Source organism: Alosa alosa, chromosome 21 (assembly GCF_017589495.1).
Source record: "Alosa alosa isolate M-15738 ecotype Scorff River chromosome 21, AALO_Geno_1.1, whole genome shotgun sequence".
Classification (NCBI taxonomy): Eukaryota; Metazoa; Chordata; class Actinopteri; order Clupeiformes; family Clupeidae; genus Alosa; species Alosa alosa.
Window position 1 is genome coordinate 869,602 of NC_063209.1, and position 18,003 is coordinate 887,604.

At 41.0% G+C, this 18,003-nt stretch overlaps 1 protein-coding gene across 4 annotated transcripts in view; it reads left to right on the forward strand.

Annotated features, from left to right (window-relative positions):
* The window catches only part of clk4a (CDC-like kinase 4a), a 104,340-nt gene that overhangs the window by 69,340 nt on the left and 16,997 nt on the right, over positions 1-18,003 (forward strand). The window lies entirely within an intron of this gene.

The following is an 18,003-nucleotide window of genomic DNA, read 5'->3' on the forward strand; positions in this document are numbered from 1 at the left end:
GGGTTACATATGTCATCTGAGGTAGCCTACCCTATCTCGTGATCCGCCTCCATCTCCATCTCTTTTAGAAAGACTTGGCGCCAGCTTGATTCATGTCCTATGGTAGGCTACATGCTGATCATTGTCACTGTAGTTCCGGGCTCGATTTTTTCCCCTTCCTTTAGGTTTTCGTTAGTCTTAACTTTTTTTTTTTTTACTCAGTAACGGATTGGATTTGTGATGTAGCGAAGTACAAAACTTAACTCAAAACGTAATCAAGTAAAAATAAAATTACAGATTTTAAAAAGTACTTAAAAAATACAAAATACACAAAAAAGCTACTCAATACAGTACGTGAGTAAATGTAATTTGTTACTTTCCACCTCTGCAGTAGGCCTATGCTACTCTTTGTGGTTGATCAACTAAAAATAAAAGATGTATTTGGTGATGATGTTATTGTAGGTCTAGTAGACCTAAATTCTGAGAAATTAAATGGTAGTGCAATTGATCTACATAGCGCACCAGACCCTTGATGTCTTCAAGGGTTGAATGAAGGAGTTTGCAAAATTAGTGTATTTTTCAAGTCAATAAACATTCTTAATTTTTAATGTCTTTGTCAGGGAACATCTGACTTTTAAAAACCATAGGCCTGGTAGTCGCTCAGACAAGAAGTTATAAGAAAAGGGCAATACCATTTGTGTCACCTAATGCAGTTCAGTGAATTAGCAAGATACCATCAGAAGGCAACAATCATAAAGCACAGTGTCTTGTGCCACCTGCCTCTCTCCCCTAAGATAAAGCTGTTTGCGTGTTGTAGGCCTAGGCTAGATTTGCGTGAGTTCTTTCTATCTGCTTTACTTTTGTGAGTTGCGACCACCTACTTTAGGCTATGTTATAGACGTTCTATGAGGTACCAGTGTTTAGCTGTGTCACAAAACAATAAGCTTTGTCAGACTACTTTTAAAATGATATTCAGGGCTATATACATTTTAAACATTAGGAGCTGAAGACCGACAAAGCCTTAGCGTTAATTCTTCAGGTGGGAAGTGTCAGGAATATTCATACGAGAGACGCTCTCATTGGTGGTTAGTATATGAAGTAGGGAATTGACAGCAACATATCCAATCACATTATAAATGCTGTTAAATGCTGAATTTAACATAAACTGCGATGTTTGATTTTAAATTAATGTAAATTTAGCGGGACTGTAAGCTGGCACCGTGGGTGCTTTCGATGTTTTCAGTGGGTGCCGAGAGGCGAGCACCCACGGTATCGGCGCCCTATGACAAAGCGTATCTCGCGGTTGCATCCATTACAAACAAACATGCAATGTGAACGTCTGGGATTTGGGAGAGCACTAAATGCTCTTCTGAATAAGCACAAAGTCAAGCCTTTAAATGAAAAACACTCTTTAATAATCAAAGAAATAAACGCTAATTAAGTAAACTTGTGACCATCAAAATAGTTTAGGCCTATAAGCCTGTAACTCCGTGATAACAGGGCGTAACAGGAAGGCATTTGGCTGAAAAACGGAGGTTAATATGCTCTATATTTTGTCCAAATGATGTCTGTCTATCATCGTTGCACTCTGAGAAAACCAGAATGTTTAATTTGTCCTGCGTTTCTTCTACGGCTGCAAACGGGATTCACTCGCCGTTAACCATTATTAGGGCAGGGCAGGCATATTTCTGGCTATTAAATTATTTCTAAACCAGTCTGCTAAAGTCTGTAGTGAAGTCTGTGTAGGGTTTTCCAGCTCCATTTTATGAGACACCCTGCTCACTTGAGACCTCTGCCGGTTGTTGCAGCGCCGTTGCAGCGTCACTGGAAAAATACAAATTAAAGTCGCGTGATGCCGCGTGATCCCGCGCACGGACCGCGAGGGAAGCTGGCCAAGTCGAAGCACTGCCCACTGTAAGTCAAGTAAGTCAGTAGTTCTACTCAAACTACTTGTGCACGTAGGATATGGAAGATTGGTCAAATCTAGCAAGTAGGAAAGTTTAAGTGAATGACGTGAAAGTGAAAGTAAGACATTCGAAAGGCCAATGAAAGTTAATGTTGCTTTTGATAGTACAAAGACTTACAAAACTGGTGCTCTAAATAGCGATTCTGTTGTCTTTTAAAAAAGGTTCTCTTATTGACACAATGAACTGCAATTTGGATTAACACCTGATTTTACAAGGCGGAAGTATTTAGGCGCAGTATAGACGTGCGCTTTCAGGAGCAGTCTTTGTACATACCGCGGAATACATAATTAGGTGCTCTTTACTCTTCCCCTCCTATCTTTTTACGCTAAACTTCCACTTTCCCCTGGATCCTCCCATGAATGCATATGCATGACATGAAAAGCGCAATCTGCCACTTTCAGCTCCCGCAACAGGCAGTTTGCGCTTTTACATCATTGCGGCCTGTTTGTACATACAGTGGGCATCGCTTTCAAATGACCACTTCAGTCGCGCATTACGAGGCGTGAAGCTGCGTGAAGCTTTAGTACCACTTTCAGCCACTGTGCGTCGCTCTGCCACTGTACATCACTCTGCCTGCCACCCCTTCTGAAAAAAAAGGAGGCTACATAATTGTTGCCGAGAGTAATCCCAGCCTACGAATTCAATAACAAAATAAATCACGCATAATTAAACATTACCTCGATTTAGGCTACTTGGGTATGGCTTAAGGCTTGACTACACGGTGGTAACGAAAATCGAAATTGAAATTTGCTGTCTACATTATTGTCAGTGTTGGGGTTAACACAACTACGCAAATCAAAACAGTGGTGTGATAATTGAGCCAGTAGAGAAATAACTGTTCAGAATTAATCTGTAGCCTTGGGTAGGCTTCTGCAGAAAACAATGTTGCCGATTTAATACTATCTGGCGACGTTTTTAACAGGCTACGCAATAGAGGCTTAGACAACTATGACCCACGTTTTGGTTTCGTAAATTAATTTGCTCTACTTCTTGACTGCAATGTAGTCAATTGACTGCTTGACATGTCATTTTTATTTTTCTGTACAATAAACAAATACATCTGCTTTATGCCGCAGAATTACATTCATATTTGAAACTTACATAGTCCAATGCATCGTTCCACTACGTTAGTGTTTCCCAAAACCATAGTAGCAACGAACGTTCGCAACCACTATCGTAAAGTTGTGTAGTTACAACTACACCTCTCGACCTGTGGTAGAATGCTAGAAGCATAGTTCCAGGGATCTTCATGTCAAAGACGTCACTGATGCCAGTTATTTGTTTGCAAATTAATAATGATTAATATATTTAGGTTTCTAATTGATATTTACACTTCTAACCACCATACATCCATATTTTAAAATGCCCAAGGCAGAAAATACATAAATTAAAAGTCACACACTTGCAGATAATAATAAGGTGGTGCGCACTTTTTGACGAGTCAGCTGAGAATAGGTAGCCTTTGATTTTCATGGAGGGGGCGAACTCTTGGACAGGGGACTGGTAACTGCTGTGCAACGGCGGCTGTCATCTGCCGGCCTTAACGCAATGCGCCACAGAAGTATGTGCAGGTGCCCGTTCACGTGCTACTAAACGTCATTAACCACCTTAGTCCAGACTACTGAAGTTTGGAAACTATCATGGTCCAAACTTACAGTACTATGTAAGTACGACAGTTTTGGGAAACAGTTGTAACTTACATGTTGGTTAGTTGAACGATGCATCCTGTTAGTAAAAAGCTAACCTCCGTAGTTGTACAGGAAACGCCCCCCAGATCAGCTTGTAGGCCATTAGCAATCTGTTTATTTTATTTTATGAAGCCTACACAGTAGATCACATGCCACATTCTCACTTTCAATAGACAGATGCAATAGCCATTGGTCAAGTATTGAGTATAAAGCAATTAAGATAGTACCCTATACAAAAAGTACTTCGATCATACTATCATAAAAATTCGTTAAAACGAATAGCATTTTGCAACTTGACAAAACACTGGATTAAATATCGTAGGCACAGGAGAAAACTTTTACATCCATTGGCCCGTGGAGAGATCACATGCCAGTTGCCTCTCCCTTCAGTATGACTTGTTCGGCTGTGAGCTTGTTTAAAAAAAAAAAAAAACTATTGCAGATATCAATCGTCTTTGTTCATGGGTTTGGCCTCACAGCAGAGGCTTAGACAACTATGACCCACGTTTTGGTTTCATAATTTGCACTACTTATTGACTGCAATGTAGTCAATTGACTGCTTGACAGGTTATTTTTAATTTTCTGTACAATACACAAATACATCTGCTTTATGCCGCAGAATTATGCACTTGTCCTCTAGACTTCTTAGACTAGACTTCTAGACTTAGACTAGTCCTCTAGACTTCTTTTCAGCTATCTCAGAGGTGGAAAGTTGCGTTCGTTGGGGTCAGGGCCGGGTTAACAATTCATAGACCCTTGGGAACAAATGTCTGATGGCCCCCCCTGCCCCCCAGCCAACGTGAATCGGGCGGTCAGTTAATAGGCCTATCGTGAAGATTTGTATTGCCATTTAAGGCACGAGCGCATCTGTGAGGCCAAGCCTCACCAAGTAGCCCGTTTGTTTACAACTAACATAAATTAAACTGCTTATAGGCTATGCCGAAATAGTTTCAACATTTTGAATATCAGTGTGAATTAGGAAATGCCTTATGGCTGAATTCTGCTTGGGATCCCCCCTGTCAAGCAATAACCATACAAAAAGTTAAAAACAGATGACATGATGTGCATCACTGACATAATGTGCAAATAATATAGCCTAGATATTCCAATATATTCGAATACATGTGTTTATTTTAGAGGGGATATTCGAACGTCATTTTTGAGCAATTTTGACAGCCCTAGTCCACTGTAGGCTCATGTCGTCGCCTATTAACACCTTCCACTAACCCGGTGAGTGGGGGTCGCTATAATGCGTGTGAAATAGCACCATTGAGTAGCCTATGCTTGATAGCCTTAAAATCGTTCGGTGTTGTGTGCCTTCTGGTTTCTCCACCTACTGGTTTCCTTTATGCGTGCATGCGCTGCAGCAGTTGTCAGACATTCACAAACAAGTTGTTTTAGGTGGTTTGAAGTCGCTTTTCATACGCCATGGCCTTTCGGCTACATTACAGCCACTGGACAAAAGACATGTAAAAAATATATGTTTTGAAAACTAGCATTAAACTGGATTCGATCCCGCAAAAGCAACACATCGTGACTCTCTCCAGAGATTCCCTGATTCCTGATTCCCTACTCTTTTTTTTTTTTTTTTTTTTTTTTTTTTTTATTTGCAAACATCATTGACATTACAGAAAATGCAACACTCGACATGCACATGAATACTACATCACGACAAACAGGCGTACATTACATAAACACATACTGTAACTTAACAAGACATCACATTGACTTGGCTTCCACAAACATAACACAACATAACATTAATAACAGAAAGGCTAAGGATGATTTAAGTCCAGGATGATTACAGATATGATTATCAGGGATGAAATTGATGACCGGAATGAAAAAGAAGGGGATGGGGGTGCGGATGGTAGCTCTAAGAGTGTGAATGAGGTGGTGTTGGGATGGGGGGTGGGGATGGGGGTGAGGGGTAGTGAGTATGTGAGGATGTATGTGTGTGTGTGTGTGTGTGTGTGTGTGTGTGTGCGCATATGTATAAGGCTGGTTTGCTGTTGGGCCAGGAGGAGAGAAGCTGGAACATAGAGAGGGAGGGTTTCAGGAGAGGAGTTGTAATTATTCTATTAATGATAAGTATAATAATAGGAATAACTGATTGCCTGGTTGATTGCCTGACTGATTGCCAACCTGGGCACCCATTAATGGCCACAGTTCCACCCAGCCCCTGCAGTTATACTGCGACGAGCTGACAGAGGGGAGGACCTGCGTGCCACCCATCGCCCTCAGGCCCCCAGCATATGCACACATCCCCACTACCACGACCAACCACACCTAGCCCCAGACCTTCACCCAACACGCCACTCTTGACCTAAATATGTACAGTATGTGAATGGCTAGGTTGAGGGGTCTATCTAGAATGTAGCATTAAAGAAGTGGGCATGCATGGTGAATATCTGTCAGGATTTCCCCATGCACACCACACTTACCCTGTGTAAGATGTATGCCTCAACAATGTGTGCATTAAAATAAGTGAGGCATGCAGATAGACACCTGATGAGGCATCTACCTGCACTCCACTCTTACCCTAGCCTGTTTTGTAGTTTTTGTTTATGTATGTCACCTAACATGTAGTGCGATTAAAAGAGAGTAAAGCGTGCTGTGTGCTTCCAGGACAAGGCGGTGCATGAGCTGCATGAGGAGGGTGCACACCGGGGCCCAGGGCCAATAGATAACCCACAGGACCCAACCAATGCCAAAACCACACAGCGACCCGCCAGACCCACGTCTCCCAAGCCATCCAATGGGGCCCCGGCAGAATAACGATGGGAGAGGCAGAGAGAAAGAGTGAAATTAGTAAAGTTATCAGAGAATGTAAATAAAAGGGGGAGGGAAAGAAGGGGATGCTATTTATATTACTACTAATAATAATAATAATAATAATAATAACAATAATAGTTCCAGCTACCCTCCCCTGCCTAGTGTTCGATGATATGTGTATCTGTTGATGAAGTGTGTTATGATCGTGTGGAGATGGAACTCAGGCAAAGAGGGTCAGGACTGTAAGTAGGTGATAAAGGGGTACCAAGGAGAGGTTGTATCCTGAGTATTGATTAAGTTTGTAGTTGATAGGTTTTCTAATGATATATAGTCTGTTAACAAGTTTTTCCAATGAGTGATGTGAGCTTTTTTCCTAGATTTCCAGTTCATGAGGATTGTTTTCTTGGCGATAGTCAAGCTACCAGTAGTGTTTTATTGCGGAGTTGCTTAAATTGACTGTGGATGTATCACCAAGTATGCATAAGGAAGGGGATGCTGGGATGTGACAGCCAAAGATGGAAGAGAGAGATTTTGTGACACTCACCCAGAAGTGGTTGATTGGAGTGCAATGCCAAACCGCATGAATGTATGTATCTGGGTTATTTTGTGTGCAGTGAGTGCAAAGATCTGAGCCAAACCCCATTTTTGCCAATTTATGTGCAGTGTAGTGGAATCTGTGAAGAACCTTGTATTGTATTAGTTGTAGATTACTATTCTTTGTCATGAGGTAGATGTTTTTGCACATTTTGGTCCAGAAGTCGGCACCGGGAGTAATTGATAAGTCTGATTCCCATTTGTGATATGGCAGGCCAATTGTTTTTTCTGAACAAGATATAATTTTGTAAATTTGGGAGAGTATTTTTTTGGGAGAGGGAATATTAAGCAGCTCTGAGATTGGTGGGGGAATGTCAAGGTTAGCTGTCTGGATGTTAATTTTTCCTAGGATAGATGATTTAATTTGCAGGTATTGTAAGAAGTGTTTACTCTCGATGCCGTGCTTCTGGACCAAACAGGAAAATGAGGCCAGATTATTGTCTTGAAGAATGTGTTGAAGGTGAGTGATGCCCTTTCCCATCCATGTGTGAAAGTTAAGTGTTTTTTTATTGACGGTGAAATCTGGGTTATTCCAAATCGGGGTCTTGAATTGATGGTGCTATAGGTGAATCAGTGATGTGGTAGAATCTCCACCAGGCTGTCAGAGTAGCTGAAATTGTTGGGGCTTTGAAGGATGGATGTTTTTGACCGACTGACTGCAGAAAGGGAGATCTGAGATTTTAATTTCTTTACAGATTGTTTGTTCTAGGTCTAACCAGGTGTTGTCTGAGGTGGTGGGGTGTAGCCATTTGTGGATGAAGTGGAGCTGGTTGGCCAGGGCATAGTGCTGGAAGTGTGGGGCCTCTAGTCCTCCCATTGCTTTTTGGTTTTTGGAGAGTGGCGAGTTTGATCCTTGGGGTCTTATCTTTCCAGTAGAATTTAGTGATTAATGAATCGAGAGACTTAAACCAGAGGGTGGTGGGCTGGGTTGGAATCATAGAGAATAGATAGTTTATTTTGGGCAGTATTGTCATTTTGATTACTGAGATTCTGCCCATGATGGATAATGGGAGGTTCTTCCAGCGTTGAAGGTCATCATCTATTGAAGTGAGTAGAGGGGAATAATTTAGGCTAAATAAGTCTGACAGCCTGGGGAGACTTTTATCCCTAAGTAAGTGATATAGTTAGTGCAGAGTGGGATAGGTGAAGAGTTGGCTGTCACATCCCAGCTGTTGGGATGTAATGGGAGAACTGCAGATTTATTCCAATTGATTGAGTATTCAGAAATTTTAGAGAATGTGTCAATGAGTTTGATGGTTTCTTCTACTGATGTTGTGGGGTCTTGAAGAAAGAGAAGAATGTCGTCAGCATAAAGGCTGATTTTGTGATGCATATATGGAGTCTGGACACCTTTGATGAGGGGGTTCTGACGGGATGGCAGCTGCTAGGGGTTCAATGAAGATTGTAAATAGTGAGGGGGGAGAGTGGGCACCCCTGTCTAGTTCCCCGTGAAGAGTGAAACTTTGTGATGTTAGTCCATTGGTGATTACTGTGGCTGAAGGAGAGGTATATAGAAGTTTAATCCAGTTAATGAACGACTCCCGAAGCCAAACCTCCCTAATGTGGAAAAACAGGAAATTCCAGTTCACCCTATCAAAAGCTTTTTTCTGCGTCCAGAGTTGCTATGATGGTATTATCTTGAAATTTTGTAGAGTGATACATTATATTTAACAGTCTGCGGGTGTTGGTGGATGAAATTCTACCTTTAATGAAGCCTGTTTGGTCTGGGTGGATAATGGATGGGGTGACCTCTGCTAATCTGTGTGCTAGCATTTTTTGCGATTATCTTATTGTCCACATTGAGGAGAGAAATTGGTCGGTAGCTGGATGGCAATGTTGGGTCCTTATTGGGCTTGAGGAGCAGTGAAATTGAGGCTGTGGTGGAACTAGTTGGAAGACGTCCTTTCTGTTTTGATTCATTAATCATTCTGATGAAAAGTGGAGCTAAGATGGTCCAAAATTGTTTGTAGAACTCAGCAGGAAAGCCATCCGGACCTGGTGCTTTATTATCGGGCATCTGTTTCAGAGCATCAAACAGTTCTTGTTGAGTTATAGGTGATTCTAGGTTTTTTATTTCGGTCTCATTGAGTTGTGGTAATTCGATGCTGTTTAGGAAAGAGTCTATGAATTCCTGGTTGGGGTTTATTTCTGAAGAATATAGTTTATTGTAAAACTGGTAAAAACATGATTTATTTCTTCAGGTGAGCTGGTTAGCTTCCCTGCTGAGTTCTTTATGACCGATTGTTGATTTTTCTTTGTTACGTTGGATTTGATTTGCTAAGTATTTACCTGATTTATTGCTATGGTGGAAGTTTTCCTGCCTTAGACGGTGAATCATAAATTGAGTGTGTTTATTGAGTATTTCATTGAGTTTGAATTTATGTTTCCTAAGTTTTGCCTGTGTTTCTTCAGTTGGGTTGCTTGCATTGGTTTCTTCTAACTGTTTAATTTTATTGTTGAGTTCTACTTCCTGTTCTTTTTCCTTCTTTTTTTTTGTATACTGAATATGAGATGATTCTTCCTCTGAGTACTGCTTTTCCTGTTTCCCACAGAAGGGAAGGAGATGATTCAGGGGAGCCGTTCATTTCTAGAAAGAATGCCCACTCTCTCCCAACAAAACTGATGAAATTTGGGTCTTGTAAGAGGGATGTATTAAAAGCATGCATTTGCTAATTGGTCGCTGTTGGTTCGTTATGTTCCATTTAATTGTAACTGGGGCATGATCGCTAATGACTATGGGATGAATAGTTGAATCAGAGATATTTTTCATTATAGAGTTGCTGGTTAGAAAATAATCAATACGGGAATAGGAGTGGTGGACCGGAGAGAAAAAAGAGTAGCATTTGGAGTCTGGGTGCTGAAGCCGCCAACAATCGCCAAGGCCAGAATCGCTCATGAACTGTTTTATTGTTTTTTGTGGATTGCCAGATTCGTTTGCTTTTAGAGTGATCAGATCTGTCAAATGTGGGGTCTAACACTGTATTAAAGTCGCCTGCAATTATGATGGGACAGCCCGATAGAGTTGAGATGGAGGTGAAGAGGTTCTGAAAGAAAACTGGGTTGTCTGTATTAGGGCCATAAACATTAACAATTGTTACAGGGGTATTGTGAATTGAGATGTTTATGATGACAAAACGTCCTTCTGGGTCTGTGATGGTGGCGTTATGGATGAATGAGATTCTTTGTTAATCAGAATGCAAACTCCCCTTTGTTTTGTATTGTAATGAGATGAGAAAATGTGATTGAATTGTCTTGATTTGATCGCGGTGTAGTCTAATTCTGAGAGATGAGTTTCTTGTAGGAGACATATGTCAGCTTTTAAACTATCCAAATGATTTAAGATTTTCAGCCTCTTTGCCTGAGATCCAATCCCACGGATGTTCCAGGTCAGGAATGTAAGTGTTACCATGTTGTGATTGTACAGTTATGAAAATGTTTGATAAGGTGGGTATTGTGTGTGTGAGAGTGTGTGCAGGTGTCAGTTAGATAGGAGAGGGGAAGGGGGTGGAGGAATAGGTGTGTAATGTGGTGTGCGAATGAGATGTAAAGGGTAGGGGCTGAGAAGAATATAGAGCATAAAGAGGTAGGAATTTGGTTCTGGAGTGGTGACAGCATGAACATTTCCTGTTTAGCATTGAAAACATACAGATCATAATTTGACTTTAGCCTATAGACATAATAAACAAAACAGACAGGACACACAAGCAAACATGTATAGACAAAACACCATGAATAACATTAAACATTGAGAGAGCAAAAAGAGAATGGGTGGGTAGGGGGGAGCAAAAAGGAATGAAACATAAGAAGAGAGAAGAGAGAGGTGATCCAAGCATCAGTAGGCAGTGGGTTAGAGAGTTGAGGGTGACAATGTTATAATCAAGATGTATGTTGGCATGATGTATGATGTGCTATAGCCAGGTGGTGATATTGGGGTTGCGATACAGAGTTCCATTGACATACAGTTTATCGACTGACAGTGCTGCTCGTTTGCCCTCTTGCCTGAGTTGTTTCATTATGGGCAAGAGGGCTCTTCTTCTTTCCTGTATTACTTGTGGGAATTGGTCGTTTAGTCCGAATGAAGTGCCTTTCAGTTCTTTCCCTTTGCTTTTGATGAGTTCTTTGTGTTTGATTCCCTACTCTTTGAGCCAACTAATATGTTACGCGAATCAATTAACTATTGTAGGCTACCATTAATTAATAATGTAGGCAACTCCCAGGTAACATGTTGTCCAGGCTATCTGAAACAAGGGGTTGCCTCTCATCTACAACAACTGGTTACGTTGAGCTGCTACAGTCGTCAGTGCACTGTGCACAGTAGGCCTATGCTACTCTTTGTGGTTGATCAACTAAAAATAAAAGATGTATTTGGTGATGACGTTATTGTAGGCCTAGTAGACCTAAATTCTGAGAAATTAAATGGTACGAGAAACGATCTACATAGCGCACCAGACCGCGATGTCTTCAAGGGTTGAATGAAGGGAGTTTGCAAAAATTAGTGTATTTTTCAAGTCAATAAACATTCTTAATTTTCAAATGTCTTTTTTCAGGGAACATCTGACTTTTAAAAACCATAGGCCTGGTAGTCGCTCAGACAAGGAATTATAAGATAAAGGCAATACCATTTGTGTCACCTAATGCAGTTCAGTGAATTAGCAAGATACCATCAGAAGGCAACAATCATAAAGCACAGTCTTGGCGCCAGCTCTCTCCCCTGCATAAAGCTGTCTGCGTGTTGTAGGCTAGATTTGCGTGAGTTCTTTCTATCTGCTTACTTTTGTGAGTTGCGACCACCTAGGCTATGTTATAGACGTTCTATGAGGTACCAGTGTTTAGCTGTGTCACAAAACAATAAGCTTTGTCAGACTACTTTTAAAATGATATTCAGGGCTATATACATTTTAAACATTCGGGGCTGAAGACCCGACAAAGCCTTGCGTTAATTCTTCAGGTGGGAAGTGTCAGGAATTTTCATACGAGAGACGCTCTCATTGGTGGTTATGAAGTAGGACAGCAACATATCCAATCATGAGAGATGCTGAATTTAACATAAACTGCAATGTTTGATTTTAAATGAATGTAAATTTAGCCGGGACTGTAAGCTGTCGTGGGTGCTCGATGTTTTCAGTGGGTGCCGAGAGACGGAGCATCCACGGATGGCGCCTATGACAAAAGCGTATCTCCGCGGTTGCATCCATTACAAACAAACATGCAATGTGAACGTCTGGGATTGGGAAGAGCACTAAATGCTCTACTGAATAAGCACAAGTCAAACCTTTAAATGAAAAACATTCTTTAATAATCAAAAAAATAAACCGCTAATGAAGTAAACTTGTGACCATCAAAAAATCGTTTATAAGCCTGTAACTCTGTGATAACAGGGCGTAACAGGAAGGCATTTGACTGAGCAACGGAGGTTAATATGCTCAATATTTTGTCAAATGATGTCTGTCTATCATCGTTGCACTTTCGGAGAAAACCAGAATGTTTAATTTGTCCTCGCGTTTCTTCTAACTGCAAACGGGATTCACTTTCGAAGTTAACCAAATATTTCTTTATTAGGGCAGGGCAGGCATATTTCTGGCTATTAAATTATTTCTAAACCACTCTGCTAAAGTTTGTAGTGAAGTCTGTGTAGGGTTTTCCAGGCTCCATTTCTTTTTACGAGACACCCTGCTCACTTGAGCCATCTACCGGTTGTTTGGGTTGTTGCAGCGTCACACTGGGAAAATACAAATTAAAGTCGTGTGATACCGCGTGATCCCACGCGCGGACCGCGAGTGAAGCTGGCCAAGTCGAAGCACTGCCCACTGTATGTCGTAAACAAGTTTGCGTACCATTAATGGAGATGTCATGTCTTGTCTGACCTGTCAGGGGGGTATAAAAAGTATTTCGTTGTTTGTAACATCAGACTGCGTCTGTTAGCAACACGACGTAGGTCTCCAGATTCGTGAATAAAGCTCTCTGAGATTTCTGACTTGACTCCTGGCTGACTGAGACTTCATTTCTGAAACAATCCCTAGTCAATTTCTGTTCCTACACCATGCACACCGACACCATGCACACCGACATCGACAATGAATAGCTCATTACACTTATGTTACTGTTGAACGTAGGCCTAACTGGTATCATTACAAACATTATTCTGTGTCCTAAAAACTGGCATTTTATGGCATTGTGTCATGTAAGGTCGTTGCAAAATCTAGAGAAATGTGTGAGGTTGTCAGCGGGGGACAATTGAGACACATACTGTATTGTGTTATTACTTGAACATTCCACACTATCTACAGCTGTGGTATCGGGGGCAGGAGGATTACTGTTAGCCAGAGGCGGACAGAGTACACAGCTTCATTACTTGAGTAAAAGTACAGATTTAGCCCCTGGCTAAATTTTAAGTAAAAGTACAACAGTCAGATGTCTACTTAAGTAAAAGTACTGAAGTACTTGTTTTTAAAAGTACTTGAGTATCAAGAGTACAAGAGTACATGTTCTAAATATTGCATTACTACTGCCACAGTGCTTACATTTATGTACAGAAACGTCCTACATGGAGTTATGAAAAATATTACCTTGGAGAATGTAAAAGGAATTGAAAGTAAAATCAAGTCATTTCCATGTTTTTACCATGTTGCCAGGGATGGGCAGTATTTCTAATACATGTATTTAAAATATGTATTTCAAATACAAAATACTATTTTGTAATTGAAACACTTGAAGCGAAAACTATCATTAACTTGTTCAGCAAATTGAAATAGTCTGGCGAGGTGAGGCCACGGGTTGGCAAATTCCCGACATCCAGTAACCTGCTGTGTCTTCATCCATTGTTTCGTCCATGGTTTCGTCTCTTATCTAAATCTGACTATGGAGTTGACTTTTGGCGGAAAGCTGAAGGTGATTGCTGATAGGCTGTCCCAATCCAGGCCTGCACAATCCAATCACGTTTGAGAGGGAAACAACAAATTGAGGGTTTCCAAGATTTTTCATTTTTCCTTTTTCTTTTAGAAGAAGTAACGGGTACTCACGGTTATGGATAGAAATGTAGTGGAGTAAAGAGTACAATATTTGTCTCTCAAATGTAAAGTCATGAGTACTCCCCAAAAATGATACTCGAGTAAAGTACAGATCCCTCAAAATTGTACTCAAGTACTGTACTCAAGTAAATGTACTCCGTTAACTGTCCGGCTCTGCTGTTAGCGCAGGCTTTATATAAAATTCTTCAACAGAAGGCCTGCCTCGAATGCAGCTTGCCCAAAATAAAGGCCTGTGGTTTGCGCAGCCTACAGTAAGTAGGTTAAATAACAGACCATACACAATGTGCGGTATGATGATTTTTACGAGCAAGATGTTTTTGGTGCCCTACGTGCACTGCATGTTCTTAAATAACAATGATCATCAGTAGCCTAATATTCAACCATTATTTTGTGTAAATGGGCTATGCATTGGGTTAGACACCAGGGGCCATATTCACAAAGCCTTTTATCTTACCACTAGGAGTAGGCTACTCCTAAATAGCAATAAAAGATTTTAGCTAGGAGTTTCTCTTATTAAGTTATTCACAAAGGCTTTTTGAGACCTACTCTTACTAAGGGAAAATGACAACTCCTGAACAGATTCTGGAGCTGAGCGCTCTAGAATCTTTGACTAAGAGTGAGTGAGTCTTCGTTGCTATGGATGACGTTATTACTCATGCACAAGCTTGACTGAAGTGACCACCTTGATTGGCTGATGATTGTAACGCGGGAATGATTCTAAACACCTCCCTTACGATGAGTGGCAGGTGACAGGTCTGAGAATGCATGCGCTACACAAGGACGGAAGATGATGAATAACTGAATAAAAAGGCCTAGCCTAAATGAACCAAGAGTAAGGCAAAACAAATAGCCTAGTAGCCTATAATGAAACATACGGATTGATGTAGTATCTTTGTAACATTATTAAATTAGGCCTAATCTGTTACTATGCCTATGCCTATGTTTGCAAAAGAGAACATTTTAATTTGATTCACAATAATGTTACATTTAATTTACATGTTGACAATGAGTAGCCTAGTTTTGGTTGTTGTTGGTGGCGTTATTGCATGTTAGTTATGCCTACAATGCAAAATTGTTTCCTCATGATTGGAAGCTCCTGTAGCCGCATAGGATTTCAAAACAGGCGAAATGCCACAAAACCAGTTTGTGAATAGGTCTGTGAGTTAGGAGTCTTCTCGACTTCTTTTAAGCTGTCACAGCTGGTGGGAAGGTGTGATTTGTTGGGGGCAGGGCCGGATTAACTGGGCACAAATGTCTGATGGCCCCCCCTGCCCCCCAGTCAACGTGAATCGGGTGGTCAGTTAATAGGCCTATATCGTGAAGATCTATCCATCTAAGGCACGAGCGCATCTGTGAGGCCAAGCATTACATTTAATTACATTACATTTAATTTAAACTGCTTATAGGCTATGCCAAAATAGTTTTCAACATTTTGAATATTAGTGTCGGGTGAATTAGGAAATGTTCTCAAAGTAGCCTTATGGCTGAAAGCTGCTTGGGATCCCCCCCTGTCAAGCAATATAACCATACAAGCGTCGCACTCATTGTTTCAAAAGGAGTCATTTTAAAACTGTCAGAACTGAAGAGCTGTGGACGACCACGGCACGGCATGCCCAATTGAAAATAAATTAGCATAGCGCAACACAACACAGACCCTCTTCTCTCGCGTCAGTCACTGACATGAATCTAAAACACAGAACCCTTCTCTCCACGGCAGTCACTGACAGTAGCCTAGAATAAATGCATGGGGAAAAAAAAACTTCCCCATGACAAAGACATCGTAAAACACTGAAAGTTAATATTTTGTCACTATAACATACATCTGTCCTTTGTCAAATGTGTTATGTTCCAAGTAGCCTAGTGCGTAATTCTGCTTCATAAAGTTGAACAAATACATTTGCTTATTTCACAGAAAAATATAAATAGCCAGTTAGGGTCTACAGTGCAGAGTTGGTAAGTTATGGTAGGCCAACTTGGAGTGAACATACAAACAGGGGAAATTCTTTCTCTAGTAGCTGAGTAGCCTCAGGTGCGCACGTAAACATAAGGCCGAACATGCAAGCGCCAATGAATCGTACTCTGACGACAATCACGCCGTTAAACTTAAATAGGTTAGCATCACTCTAAGTTTGCCTTCAAGCAAGGAAAACGATGATTTGGAAGACATCTGTTTCGTTGGAAGGGCAAGGGGTAGCATCAGGGCAACACAGAGGCCCGATGGCAGGGCTGTTATGAGAGTATTAAAATATGGGATATTCTACGGGGAAAACATTAAAACGGCAAGACAGCGGGGGAAAATACGTGATAAACACGGAAAAAGTTGCCATGCATTGTTTCGGTTCCCGTGCACAGGGATTATTTGTCATATTATTAATCACATATGATTATTTGTGAAATTGTGCAAACAGGCGCAACACATTTGAAAAGGAAGGACTGGTAGCATGCAAGTCCACGGAAAAGATTGATTTAAGAACGTTATCACAGTGTGTGTGGCTGTGGCGCAAAGCAGTGCGGGCGGAAGACAGCGACAATTGACAGGGGAGGGTCATGTCTTTTTTAACAATTCTGTCAGAGGGTCATTGAACAATTTCTAGCAGGCAAGGGAGGGTCATGCAACTTTTGACTGAAGCACTCAAAATTCCTCCGGTGGCCCCTTCAATAAATAACGAACAGTCCCTAGATTGCTGCTTGGCTATATTTCTTGGTTCATGTCTGTTAACAACTCATTGCCGTCAAATGCGTAGCCTATCTCGCGGTTGCATCAATTACAAACAAACATGCAATGTGAACGTCTGGGATTGGGAAGAGCACTAAATGCTCTACTGAATAAGCACAAAGTCAAACCTTTAAATGAAAAACACTCTTTAATAATCAAAAAAATAAACCGCTAATGAAGCAAACTTGTGACCATCAAAAATCATTTATCGCCTGTAACTCCGTGATAACAGGACGTAACAGGAAGGCATTTGGCTGAGCAACGGAGGTTAAAATGCTCTATATTTTGTCCAAATGATGTCTGTCTATCATCGTTCCACTCGGAGAAAAAACAGAATGTTTAATTTGTCCTGCGTTTCTTCTACGGCTGCAAACGGGATTCACTCGCAGTTAACCAAATATTTCTTTATTAGGGCAGGGCAGGCATATTTCTGGCTATTAAATTAATTCTAAACCAGTCTGCTAAAGTCTGTAGTCAAGTCTGTGTACTCACAGTATAATGTAATGTTCACCAGTAGGAATGGCTTAAGTGCCCTTGAGCAAGGCACCTAACCCCTCACTGCTCCCCGAGCGCCGCTGTAGTAGGCAGCTCACTGCGTCGGGATTAGTGTGTGCTTCACCTCACTGTGTGTTCACTGTGTGCTGAGTGTGTTTCACTAATTCACGGATTGGGATAAAATGCAGAGACCAAATTTCCCTCACGGGATCAAAAGAGTATACTTATACTACCTGTGCTCTGTATCAATGTACTTTCATGCAATGTTGAACGTGGTGTGTGTTAAATGCAGTGTGTTTTGGTGCTTTGATGCAGTGGTCATTGGTTAGTGTGTGTTGGATGCAGTTGTGGTGCTCTGATGATGCATAGCTGCTATAACAAAGTAATTTCTTGTAAAGGATCAATATAAATAAATCAATAAACGTTGCATCACACATTGTTATTTCTTCATGAGGTATGGACCTAATGTTTTTCATGATACGAATATGTCTATGTAAAATTTTAATTAATCCACTAAATATCCCTTTTGGGCAGCATCACTCCACCTCAGATGGAAGCAATTGTACTGGGCCCGGTTTCCCAATAACGATGGATACACACAGTTACGAGGGTTTTATATGATTCATCTTACGATCGTTCGTTTGGTTTTTCCGACTGTTTCCCGAACATGCTCGTAGCGTGAACGCGCGTGCACTGCTCTTAAGACACGGGAGCTGTCCACATTAATAGTTCTGAAATATCCTCTAATTTTATGGTGATGT